Below are 15,002 nucleotides of genomic sequence, written 5' to 3'. Positions count from 1 at the left end.
GAATTTATGATAATTCCATTTAAAAATTCTCTTTCCTCTATAACACTTGAACTTTGATTTGCTTAAGTATCTCTTGCCTTTGTGTTGTTTAGCTTAATTTCATCATATAAAAAGCAGTTTAAAAAATTGCAATATCTATTCTTACAAAAATAATTTCACCTATTAATTTGGCACTAGGTAATTGGGATTTGTATATTATTAACTCCACTTGAAACATTATATATTTCTTGAAATGCTGTTATTATAATATATATATTTATTTTACATATACAAATGATACACAATTAACAAAACTCCCATTCATAGGCAAAACCTTATTTTTCTTATAGTACTCTATCTCATATATCTTCATTCTCTCTTTCCATATACATTCTAAGCTCATTTTTTTTCTTTTTAAACTTACACCCTTTCTCCTTGACTACTAAGTATATCATTCTGTCTTGAATAGTTTCTTCCCCTTCTATATTTGTATATTAAGAGTGAGCTCAAATGATATAATTCTTTGAGAATAATCCAAACTCAGAAAACTTCACTGTACTTATACTTAACTGTATGCATTTTTATTTGTTAAATTTATTTATTGTTGAAAATTCTTTCCTTTCATGATGTATGGTGGAGCTAGACTGGAATATCATAAACTGACCAGGTCATGAACCATTCATCACAGTTCAATGTAAAATTTCTTTTAGAAGAAACTGCAGAAGAAAATATTCTGACATTTAAGAAAAAGAGAGAAAATTAAGAGTGAAAAAGAACATGAAAGTAATTCTGAAATATTGTTTACATGATATAAAAAGTTAGAAATATTTGCAACATCTAATTTTTCTGTAAGGCATATAGGTGAGCTGTAGACAGGGAGTGTTTTGAATTAAATAGTGGAAAGTTGCAATAAAGAGGTTGTGTCAACCCTGAAGTGAACCTGGCTGAGGCCATCTTGGAGGTTTCAGGGTTGCCACAAAGCAGAAGAAGGGACAGGGAGCGGGGAAATAGGTAGATGGGGCTTTGTAGCCAAAACAAAAAAGTTTTCCTGTGGGAACTAAGAACATTCTAACAGGTGGCTGGCCAGAGGAGAAGTGAAGTAACCAAGCAACCAGCCAGCACCTTGACAGCATGACCAGTGACTTGGGGAAAAGGGGGAGCTTTAATTTTTTTTAACTTTCAGAGTCGGCTTTCACCAGTTGTGCCAATATGATGTATCCAATAAATTGTTCTTTGAGGAATCTGCCTGCCTCAGAGTTCTGCTTTCTATGGGTGCATTACTTGGAAGGCTGACAGGTGGTTTTCAGAATTATCCTACTGATAATAAAATGGATGCTTTGCCTTATTATTCCTTTTATATGGATAGGTATTATATGCAGTTACTTATGAATGTATTAATTTTGTGTACATTCTATACTTTTAAAATATATTACTTGAAATATATATATATTATCTGCTGGTTAATAACATTATTTGAATTTGAACTGTACTATAAATGCATGAATGAATGAATGAAAAAGGAAGTGGCAGGTGTTTATGTACACTTCAGTCACAAAAGTAAATACAATTTGTTCCATTTGCACACTTACTTAGTGTAGTGAAAATACATGATGGCCAAATCTGAAATGGAGCTACTGGAAATAAGATGAGAAAAAAGTATTTCTCTCACCCTTGGCTATATAAGAATTCTCTTTTTTTAAGATTTTTTTTTGTATTTGAAAATTAAAGATTAAATGTGATAGGACATGAACTACAATTTTGTTCTTAATTTCAATTTGGCAACTGTGAACTCACCTTGAATTTTTTTTTCGGTGGAAAAGTTTATACTCAATTGTTATAGACCTAATAGCAAAACAGATCTCTGCAATCTTTAATGTAACACCTTCCTATTTATGGCATATGGATTGCTAAAACAAAGGCAACAAAACTTCTTATAGTGATGGATTAGGGTAAAGCAAATCAGATTGCTGATCCCTCCCACCCCCCATGAAAATGTAGTATTTTCTGTCCGTTAAACAAAATACATTAAAACAATAGGGACATAACTTCTTGATTTTCTTCTTTCATTGTTTGAGACGGCAATGCAAAAACAATTAGAATATACGCACTGAAAAATGGTTGAAATATAGAAATGTCAAAGAGAGAGACTGAGTGAAACATAAAGTGAGAAGTCCTCTAGATATGTGTATAATAAAAAGAGAATCAACTTGTTTACGTTCACCTTGATGGCTGTGAATCCTGGGGGAATGGGTGGGGGATGCTTACATTGATCTCCAAAATAATTTGAAAGAAAAGTGAGAAAGCTATAAGCAACCCAGAATGTGTGGTAACACCTAAGGCAACTTGTGAAAGGAATTTACACAAGTCTGCTCTTTTTCATCAACATTTCTTGTAGTAATTCTGAGAAAAACTTCATGCTGAGTGATGCACCACATTATACTTGGTACATTATTACAGAATTCATCACCTCAATGACCTGTCTTGTTCATCCAGCTGGATACACCTTTGACTAGAAACAACATTTCACTAAATAATATATTTTTCTAGGTACTACTTTAAGATGGATACCAATAGGCCTGAAGATAGTCTGTTTATTATAGATGGAACACTTATTATATACTATTATGGTATTTTTAGGAATAGAATAAAATTGAATAGAATCAAATAGAATATTAGAGGTTGAAGGGACCAGTCTCTTCTTAAACGCCTCCAGTGGTGTAGCACCTACAACTTCTGAAGGCAAGCTGTTCCACTGGTTGATTCTTCTTACTGTCAATTAGTTCTAGGTTGGATTTCTCTTTGATTAGTTTCCATCAGTTGTCTCTAGTCTTGCCTTCTGGTGCTTTGGAAAAGAGGTAGCCCTTCAGATATTGGAACACTGCTGTCATGTCTCCCATGGTTCTTCTTTTCACTAGACTATCTGTATCTAATTCCTGCAAGTATTCAGCATATGTTTTAGTCTTCAGTCCCTAATTATCTTTGTTGCTGTTCTCTGTACTTTTTCCAGAATCTCAACATCTTTTTTATAATGTGTAAACCGGATGCAGTAGTCCAAATGTGGTCTTACTAAGACTTTGTAAAGTGGTACTAGTACTTCACGTGATCTTGATTCTATACCTCTGTTAATGCAGCCTAGAATTGCATTGGCTTTTGCTGCCACACACTATTGGCTCACATTTAAATGATTGTTCCAAGATTTCTCTCGGTTACTGCTGTTGAGCCAGGTTTCACTTAATCTGTACCTGTACTTTTGGGTTTTCTTGCCTATGCGTAAAACTACTTTTTTCTATATTGAATTTCATTTTGTTGGAGCGGGCCCAGTGTTCAGGTCTGTTGAGATCCTTCTGGATTTTGAGCCTATCATCTGAGATATTGTCTATTCCTATCAGCTTAGTGATGAGCAGGGGACAGAATGTATCTGCCCTCAAGTGTGGAAGGGATTGCCACTCTCGAATTGGCCTTTTTAGTCACACTAGATGCTGTTTTAAGACGTCTTTCCAGAGCATGATACCATAGTCTCTTGAGACTGAAGGATGCCAATGATCAGCTTAGTGTCATCTGCAAATTTGATGAATTCCCCTTCTATTCCTATTTCATTTATTTATATATAGAATAGAATATTTATTTATAGAATAGAATGTTAATTTATTGTGATCGAGAGGCTAAACATTTTTATCAGTTCACACTAAATAAATTCCATAAATAAATAAATTTTCACAAATGATAGGCAGAACATTTTTACTACGTAAAGTAATCCAGTAGATAGAACGTGCCAAAAACCTCTAACATCATCATCATATCCCAGCAATATCACTAACTAGGTCTGAAAATCTTTAGTCTCATATTAAAATATTCTGAAAAACAACATTTTACAAATACCCGTAAAATAGGTCAGTGCATGTAATAGAAACTATATGCAGGTTAACAATAGAAATAGATAGAACATACGGAATCAGCAACTTTTTATATCCATATATATTTCTGTCATTGCTTTCATCATGCTGAAACATTGATTCAGACATTTCCTTTTATTTTTTAAAATGCTCTTTTTTGAAGATCTCATATCCAAACACAGATTTCTTCATCTCAACCTTTCATCTTTATTCACATGCTTTGTGACTAATTTTTTCTCTATACATGACCAAACAACCTGAATATATATTTTTCATATAGATTCATCTCTTCTTTCTGGATGTTCCCTCTTTCTGGATGTTCCCTCTTTATTACTCCAACAGCATTGAACCTGAAATAATTAACTCTTACTTTTATATAACATGCTTTTATGACCACTTTCTTGCAACAGACCACCTAAGCTTATTATCACTATACAAGCATTTGCATATCTTAAAATATCTCTATCCATTTTCCATCGGAAACATTCTACAAAGTTACACAAATCCATCTACTTATTCCAGGTTTTTTTGTATTTACATATAACTTTTCACTGTTTTCCCTGTCAAACACAATTACCTTGCTGTATGATATCTTGCTTTTCTGATCCATATATCTTGTTGCATCATAAAATCTGACATTTGCAATAAATCATTTAATATCTTAGTCTATAATATGGCATCATCTGCATTCCAAAGGATATGCCAGGTATTCCCAATCAATACTCAACTGAAAACATACGAAAAACATTTTATCAATATTATTCTAACTTGTATAAAGATTTAGAAAAAATAGTGAAAATCTAAATGAGAGAAATATGGATTAATTCTGTAAAGAGTATACCCTGAGCTAATGCTGGTTTCCTGCATTTAACACTAAAGAAACAAAATTTACCAAGAATTACAAGGGGAATTTTTGAGGCTGCAAGAAAAATTAAAGTAGGAAAAGTGCATGGACTAGATGGATTTTTTAAATTATGTTTTGACAATTTTTGCAACCTGTACAAAACACAACAAACTCTATCTTAGAGGGAGAGTTAGTGGCTGATATAGCACTAATACCTATAGGAGGATTAGAGGGACAAGATTTGACTTTAACAAGACTTTAATAAGAAATTTATTCATGAGGATCATTGTGGGTTTTTAGGGACAATAACATTACAAGAATAACATTACAAATGTGTTGGACATTTTGTAATATTTTGGACAGATAATGAAAAATAAGCCACACTGATTTTCTTAGATGCAGAGCAGGCCTTTGACAGTTTTTTTTAACAGATTCACATAGTTGGGAGGGACCTTGTAGGTCATCTAGTACAGCTCCCTGTCTAAACAGGAGACCCTGCATTATTTCTGACAAATGGCAGTCCAATCTCTTGTTGAAGGCCTCCACAACTTCCGAAGGCAAGCTGTTCTATTGGTTGATTGTTCTCACTGCCAGTTTGAACTGGGCTTTCCTGTTTTGAGAAAATATGAATTTTGGAGAGAGTTTTAAAAAATGGAAACGATCAGTTTACATGTCACAGAAAGCACTAACTGAGATTCACAAAATCATGTGAAATACAAAGAGGAAAAAAACTGCTGCCCATTTCCCCCCTCTTTTATTTATTTTGGTTCTTGAAATACTAAATGGATTACAAGACAAAATGAGAATATTGTGGGAACAAAAATTTAAAAAAGAAGCTAAGATGTTTTACAGATGATGTTGGTTTTGGAAGACACTTTAGAGAATTGAAATATTAATGGGCAGATTAAAATAATTTGGTGCATTAGCAAGCTTTATGATTAATAACAGAAGATGGAAATGTTACAAAAATATGAAAATATAAGATCAAACAAAATTGATGAAGCAAATGGATTTTAAGACTGAGATTAAGGTAAAATATTTGGTAACACTAGGACAAATATGAATTGTATGTTATTTTAAAATAATTATATTAAGATATGGAAGTTAAAAAGATATGTTAAGATGGGAGAAGCTACTTTGCTGGGGAGAATTTCTGTGATAAAGATAAATAACTTTCTTAGACTGGTGTTTTTGTTTCAGACAATACTTGTTTTGGCAGCTGATGCACAACTTAAACAATAGGGAAGAGATATCTAAATTTGTGTGCAGAAGAAAAGAAGATGAGTTACATATAAGATGATACAAAATGCAAAAGAAAGAGGACAATTGGTTTCAGTCTACTTTGATCCAGATAGGTATCTTAGAAGAATGTGTATGGGGGGGGGAATTAACCCTCTAAGGCAGGGCTGTCAAACTCCAGGCCTGCGGGCTGGATATATCACACCTAGTTTATCGAAGGGGAAAAAAAGTTCCCATATGTCACGTGACACCGCAAGTTGCTCTAAGGTTACCTTTTACTTTTAGGCACAGATTGGGTGAGGTGAGATAAACCTTAGCTTAATCATGCCTGCCTCCAGCCAAAGGATGGCATTTGGAACACAGGGAGTTAATTCTAAAGTTGCTCTGAGAAACAGGCTGCATTCTTTCTAGACTAGCAAAACAAGGGGAAGTGGTGCCAATCAGGAGTCTACATTGCTACAATTACAATCAGTTAGAGTGCTCATGCAATATAGTGACATACACTCAAGACTATGACTTGCAATCCTGTAAACTAAATAAATTTCTCCAACACCCCAGGATAAGACCAGGCTATGTTATAGATCTGAAAGACAGATAGATCCATTAGTCAAATTGTGCTGCAAACACTTTAAATGTACTTACTCCATTGTAACTATAGTAACAGTGAGATGATTTAGAAAGCAAAGAAGCAGAACAATGCTTCCAGCATTGATAATGTGTACATTTATTACAAACCTGCATGGTCAAGGCAATTTGGTAAAGGTCGCAACAAAATTAGGAAATGGGAAACTGCATTATTTCTGAAGAAAGTGCACATAATCCGCTGTGCTGATCAAATGACTTTATAGAGGGAGTTGTAGAACCATAAGATTTGATTTGGGAAAATGTTTACATACATCTTTTACATAATTTTATGCACAACTAGCATGGTTGTCATGTTATACTACTAAGCATGGCCCAAAGGTGTTTTTTCAAGAGGCAACTGGATTTTCTGATTTTTCCTTTGAAGATGTTTCACTTCTCATCCAAGAAGCTTCTTCAGCTCTGATTGGATGGTGGAGAATGGAAGGATTTATACTCCTTGCAGACAGTTGGTTATTTGCATTCTTTTAGCAAGTTGTTAAGGCCACCTGGAGGTTTATCTGTGTCATCAGGGTCACTTGAGTGGTGCAAGTGGGTTGGCACCTTCTTGGAACTGTTGAAAGGACTGTTTTGTAGACTGGAGATAGATGATGTTGTATTCCTTCCTCTCTGTTGTTAAATTTTGTTGACTGTTCAACTTTGACATAGATGGTCTATTTGACCCCTTTTTCAAACCAGCTGTCCTCTCTGTCCAAAGTGTGGACTTTGCTGTCTTCAAAAGAGTGGCTCTTATCTTTTAAATGTAGGTGGACTGGTGAATCTAGTCCTGATGGGTTTGTTTTCCTATGTTGTGCCATGCATTTATGAAGTGGTTGTTTTGTTTCCCCAATGTACAGATCTGCACATGTACACAGTTTTCTGTTGGAGGCAAATCTGGTTAAAATATGGATTAGGAGGATATATGTAAAATCTTTGGAATTTCTTATTACAATATAATTTAAATGCAGGATAGCTTTTATACCTTTCACTTGATTATATATATTGGTCTTATGTTGCATTTTGGGAGGGGGGGTAGCAATATGTTCCAAATTGTTATAAGCTACTCTACCTCTTTAAAAAAGATGAGTAGCATGGCAGTAAAGCAATCTGCCTAAATCTGAAACCTTACTTTTCTCTACATTGAATTTCATTTTTTTAGATAAGGCCCATTTGTTTGGCATGATTGAACTCACAATCTTCTGAATGGGCGGTATCTTCACTACTAGGCCACCACACCATTCACAAAATACTATTACTGTTGTATGATTGAAAAAGGTAAAGGAAGAAAATTAGTTATAATAGCTATTGCTCCTGCTAACCTGAGATAGGCACCTACAGTATATACCTAAGAAATCATGCTATTTAGGAAAAAAACTCTATAGTCATGATTCAAAAATGTTTCATTAACTAGCTATTATGCAGTTTTCATTTGGTTTAATATTGAAAATATTGTGGAAGTTGTTTTTGTTATTATAATTGATAATTTTGTCACTGCGTTATTTTATTTACCAGCTGAGCTCATCATTTCTGGACTATCAGACTTTCCGTACCTTGCCAAGAATTGTTATCAAAAGCTACTACGCATGTGCATCCACCCACATTCTTTCACACTCTTTCCTTTGTTCTCTTGCCAGAGGTCCGGCTGGACCGGCAGGAGACCTCGCTTGCCAAAATGTAACAATTACTTTTCTTAGTTAGTGAGGTGTTTTATTTTCTTTATAACAAATAAATGAGTTTTATTAGAGAACTTTTCTTCGCGTTTCTTTTCAGAATATTGCAATTTGGAGAGGCCTCGATCCATCCTCTAATTAAATCAGGGTGATTTGTCCCAGAGCCAAACATGGGATTAATCAATGCCCTGACAAATATATATTAGTAGTCAAGCCAAGAATTAAACCAAGCAATATTTCCTAGAATTTGGAGGTAACATTGAATCAGAGTGAGCATACATCTTTTTCTCTTTTTGTAAACTTTTCCTTGAGGATGAACTAAGTGCAAAATTTCCAAATATGCTTTCTATTTAGTTATACCACTTAGTACAGAATGCTGATTGTGACATTCCTACAAGCAATGCTATTTTATTAAAAGAATATAAAAAACTAGCACAAACTAATAAAAAGAAAATGAAAAAAAAAAGAAAAATACAAAAGTGCAGAAAGAAAGAAAAAGTAGAAATATGAAGCTTCTGATTTCTTATGCAGCAAATACAAGTTCAATTACTAAATTATTTCTTACTCCATGATTACAAAAGGAAGCTCACTGTTTTCTATAATCTAGATTTTTTCTAAAAATCAAAACCATAAAGTACATTTTTTCTGTTTTATGCAAAAAGGGGCTTCCAGTCAGTCATCAATGTAGATAATATTTTTCTAAGCAAAAAGATAATATTTAGCCATTTCTGCAAGTTCCATCATATTTACCAGCTATTCCCCTATTGTGGATAATTATTACATTTTCCCACTTTTGAAAATATATTAGTCTTGCTGCCGTTATCATATATAACATGACTTTTTAAATAATTGCTTATCCATATCCCAAAAGAATGCCCACTGTATCTTACTAAAAACTTTTATGTGAAAGAGTTGATGACCAAAGTCATAACTGGAGAGAAAGAATAATACATATAGTGATGACCATAGCATATGGAAAATTGCAACATTTTTGTTTCTTCACAAACAAAAATAAAAATACTGATAATGCAATAGTACCATAATGATAATACAATGCATAGGCAAATCCACATACACATGATTGATTATGTGCCATCAAGTTGATATTGATTCTTGGGGATCACGTAGCAAGAACTTCAGAGTGATGTATCTATTTTCTGCACCTTCAGATCTTTCACTGCTACATTTTCAAGTTTAATTCTGCATAATATTTCAGATTTCTTGACCTTTTGTTTCTTTACTATTGATAGTTAAACCTATCCATCACTTCAAAATCTTCATTGTCAGTTCTAAAATTGGTTGCTGCATGAGTTATCACAAGAATGGACTTCTTTGTATTTAATCTTAATTCCATTTTTATTAATCTTAATTCCATTTTTCAATTATGCCCTCTTGACTTTCCTTATTAATGAAAATGCAGATCATTTGCATTTTCTCTATCAGTTTTATTAGCATAGAACAGACTATTTTATTTATATATTAAAACTAGGCTCATATTTGAATCCATTAATAAATCAGGGAAGAGTATACGGCTTTGTCATTTCTTTGCCAACCTGGAGTTGTTCCATCATTTTCATGTGAATTCAAGTCAAAATTAGCTACTGTACTTCTTTGGTAATACCAAATACATCTCACAGTTCTCAAAATTGCAATAGTCAACATGTATCTAATTAATTTGACAGGATTTTAAAGAAGATACACACTGGATCTGTAGACAAGCCCTTGTGGGATAATAATGTAAGAAATATATATTCCAATGAATATAACGATTTTAGAAAACCCATGAAAATCTGATAGATTAAAACTCTCATGTTTCAAAGACTGCCTCAGTTTATCCAGAAAAATAATTCAAGATCCTTTTCTTGCCACAGAACAGTAGTGGATTTCAAAAATTTTACTATCAGTTCTGTGGGTGTGGCTTGGTGGGTGAGGCATGGCATGGCTTGTTGGGTGTGGCAGGGGAAGGTTACTGCAAATACCCATTTCCTTCCCATCAGCTGAAACTCAGGAGACAGAGAATAGATGGGGGCAGGGCCAGTCAGAGATGGTATTTACCGGTTCTCCAAACTACTCAAAATTTCCGCTATCAGTTCTCCAGAACTGGTCAGAATCTGCTGAATACCACCTCTGCCACAGAAGCTTTCCCTGTATCTATTTGTGTGAAATATCTAAGAAGAAATGCCATCAGAATCCCCCTTGTGCTATATTATAAAACAAAATTCAATTATACCACTAAATTAAAATATCAAAGAAAATTAAATAATAGAGAGGAAAGAGACAATAGATAAAACTGATTGCATGGAGCTAATGTGATCCTCAGAGAGAGGTTTATAAGAACAAAAAGCAATATATCAATTGGCTGATGGTCATGGGAAAACAGTGAAGGTTAGCAAGGATAGAAAGATATGGAGGTGATATAGTGAAGATTTATATGGTCCTTTGTTTAAGATCTAGTGCAGTGATGGCGAACCTTTTAGACACCGAGTGCCCAAACTGCACCCCTCGCATGCCCAAACTGAAAGGTACGCGTGCATGATTGAATGCATGTGTGGACATGCGCAGATATGCGCACCCGAATCCATGGACATCCACACACATGTAGCAGAGACCCAAAGACTAGCTGGCCGGTGGGAAGTGGGGCATCCCAACACTGGCAGCACAGCAAGACGTAAGATCTTTTTCTTTCAGGACATTCTGTTTTGTCATTTGCAGGGAAACAGAAGCTTACGAAAGAAACGACATGGAGATCTGACCTGAGGCGAGGGCATGTGTGCCAGCAGAGAGGGCTTTGTGTGCCACCTCTGGCATGTGTGCCATAGGTTCGTCATCATTGATCTAGTGTAATTTTTTTTTTTACCAGTTTGGACTTTAGTATGCATGCTAATACCATGAAAGACAATAGTATCTATTATTTGAAATTATATTTCTGTAATTTTTCTTTGAAAATAAGCTTTAATTATTTGTTAGATTTATATTCCATCTTTTAAATCAGAAACGCAAGCTGGTTTATATAGAGAATTTCCTTTGTTTAATCTCTAGAAAAATAATCCTGTGTCACATCCATGACACAATAATCCTGTGTCATGGATGTGACACAGAATGAATGGTCCAAACTCTCCCAGCAACTTTCCATAGCTGAACATCAACCTGAACCAGGGTCTCTCTAGTCCTAGTCTATGTTATTAATCAGACCACACCAGAGTACTCTACAATATTGACAATGCATATTTCTACAGGTGACCTAGATAATATTTTGCATTTATGACTGGGCAAAGGTTTTACAAGCCATTGGTTACAGAATGATTCCATTTCAAAATTCTTAAATAGTTCCAATGTGGTTCATTTTTCTTTTAAAAATATTTTATCTAAAACTGACTGCAATGTCACAAGTTTGGAAAGTAGCCAATGTAGTTTCAGTCTTTAAAATTGATTCCATGAAATTGAAAACTATTTCAAATGTATTGCTGGAATGTGATTTTATTTTTTTGTACAACGAATTTCAATTTTATGTACTATATCACTATTACCCACTATGGCACATCTCATCTGTAAGGAAATAACAAAATGGAAATCTCAATGAATAACATCAACACATATGCAACATATATCAAGACCTTTAACAAGAATTGTTTCATTGATGTTACCCCAAGACCTTGGAGAACAACGAGTCTTTCCAGGATTCTGGAATGTCATCATGGTAGAAGCTCTCTGGATCGCAGAGACAGGCAGTTAGGTGTGAACAATTAGATCCACATATGAAGAGTTCAACTACTTGCTTTATTGCTCAAGCCTCTAGGGAGGAATCTTCTCAAACTGGTGGTTTGCACCTGGGTAAAATTAGATAAGGTTCAATGATATTCAAGGGGAGTGAGACTTCACCCTCTTGTGCCCACTTAGGGATTCCAGATTTATTTCCCATTTGACTTCTCCCCCTGGCTCAATCTGTCTGTAGCACAGGTGCTACGAAAGAGAAAGTGTGCTTCCTGTGTTGTGAAAGGTGACACTATTTGATCAAGGGCAGTTGGAGCACACTCACTTTTGTTGGCTTTTACTGGGTAGAAACTACAGGAGATAGGCAATTCCTCAAATAACTAAATCTCCTGCAATGTAGGTCTTTATAGAGCTGCAAGCATCTTGAATTGTAATGGGCAGTATATTGGCTGTGGGAAAAGGATTTGCAGTTTAATAAGATCAACAGGGCCAAATATTTCCAACAGATGCATTAGAAGTATGAAGAAATTGAGAAAAAAAAATCAGCATTGCTAGTGCAGATAAAAATTATTGGAGCATATCAGCCAACGTAAATGTAGATAGAGATAAACTCATTAGTAGTGTACCTGAAAATAATTTGACTGAATCATTCACCATGAATGTGTCTGTTAAATAATTGGAAGCACAGGCTGTTTTCATAATCGAAAAACAGGAAATGGATTCTTTGATATTTATATTGGTATCAGTCCTGTTTAAGTTTATAAATGTTCTATCATAGAAGTGGGCAGTTGACATTTATAGTTATATGCTCAGCAAGCAAGTATGCACTTGCCATATTCCCCAGTGCTACTTTATTTTATTTTTTGTCACCACAGGGTAACCATCCATCATTTTTCTTTAGTGTCCCATCTGTTGTCAATGTGTTTTCCTTCAGTTATGGGTGTAACAAGATATTCCTGGGTGATTAGATGAAATTGGAGTCATGAATGTGCTTATTTTACTTTTGGCAGACTTTGGTGTTGGTGCAAAATAAAATTCTTTTTCTGTTAAATTCCTCTGCTTATTAAGACTAACACAACAGATTTAACTCTGGACACCTGCTAGATAACGATCAATAGGCTGAAAGTTCTAACCAGCTTAAAATGTTACTTATAACAATGCCTGATGTTTTAAAGGATTACTCCTAGGAAAGATGGAAAGAAGAATTACCCTTAAAGCATCTATGTAGGCGAGATTAACGTATTGAGCAGGAGAGAATTAATAATTCCCCTTCCAATCATAGTTGTGTGGAATATCTTCTTCTGCTGTATATAATAAGAAACACTGCACAAAAAGGAATTAATTTTACCCTACTCTGGTCCAAACCATTAGTACTGTACATATATATATATATGTACTGTATATATATATATATATATATGCGATATTTTTGCAATCAGGGTTTTTTCCTATGTTGAAAGATGTTAAAATGGCCATGGTGGGATGAAATCTCTATTCATCACTTTCAAACCTAAGAGGCCTAAAAAGGCCGAAATAGTGCTATCCCAGTCTCCCATAAGTCACAGAAGAAACAACATAAAATTTCTGACAGGTCTGAAAGTGATGAATAGAGATTTCATCCCACCATGGCCATTTTAACATCTTTCAACATAGGAAAAAACCCTGATTGCAAAAATATCGCACATTTATACCTATGAATCAAAAGAAATAAATATTTGACCTCTACAGGGAGGAGTCACAAAATATGGGTGTGTCTGGCTGAAGAGGCCTAAAAAGGCCGAAATAGTGCTATCCCAGTCTTCCATAAGTCACAGAAGAAACAACATAAAATTTCTGACAGGTCTGAAAGTGATGAATAGAGATTTCATCCCACCATGGCCATTTTAACATCTTTCAACATAGGAAAAAACCCTGATTGCAAAAATATCGCACATTTATACCTATGAATCAAAAGAAATATATATATATATATATATATATATATATATATATATATATATATGTAGGTTTTTGGTTATTCGGGTCTTCTCCCATGTAAAATTGGAAGTGCCTTGGTGACCTTTCGACGAAGTCTCATTCTTCATCTTCAGGCTGGTGTTCTCGGCTTCGTGCTTCGTGCTCCTGGAAGCACGAAGCCGAGAACACCAGCCTGAAGATGACGAATGAGACTTCGTCGAAACGTCGCCAAGACACTTCCAATTTTACGTGGGAGAAGACCCGAATAACCAAAGACCTACATACAAACACCCGCGAAAACCTGAGAAAACAAATATATATATATATATATATATAATATATAGGAGTAAGCAGCATTACACAAAGCACCAGAAAAACAAGAAATAGTAAATGAAATGAAGGCATGAGATAGGCAAAAGAATTGTAGCTACAGTAAACCTAGCTATCATTAACATCATTCCTATAACATTTCTTGCAAACCATCTTTGTTTCTTTTATGTCTATATCTGTACCCCACTTCAGAATTGCAGTGTTGTGCAATTTTCTTCAGGATTACAGTAGAAGAATTCTGTGAGAATATAATGCCTTAAAACAAAGCTCTACTTTTTATGTTTTAAAAGATATCATCAGGGGTGAACAACCCAGGTCCACGTGTGAAGGATTCAATTCCATTCAAGGGGGGGATTGAATTAATTAATTCTAAATTAATTCCCTGCTTGACTCCTCTTCCTGACTCTGCCAGAATTTGTCTGACAGCTATTCTTAAAACTGCTGAAAGAACTCATCAAGAGATGTGCAACCGAGTTTTTCTGTGCAGGTAGTTGTCACTTACCAAATTCCTTACTTAATAACAAAGTTCAAAGTTAACACCAGTTGAAAAAAATAATTTTGTGACCAATCTTCTCATACAGCCATATTATCCTGCAGTGAAGTGACCTTAGTAACTTAGTAACTTAGTAACATTCAGGTCCTTAGTAACTGGGGTGCATTTACCATTATCACAAGATCCATGGTTATATGATTGCTAATCACATGCTTGACAACTGGGTTCCAACAATCAGAATTAGTCGAGAATGCAAAAGTGAAATC

This window comes from Pantherophis guttatus, chromosome 8 (assembly GCF_059756535.1).
Source record: "Pantherophis guttatus breed Tessera chromosome 8, ASM5975653v1, whole genome shotgun sequence".
Taxonomy (NCBI): Eukaryota; Metazoa; Chordata; class Lepidosauria; order Squamata; family Colubridae; genus Pantherophis; species Pantherophis guttatus.
This window is presented reverse-complemented; position numbering follows the sequence as displayed.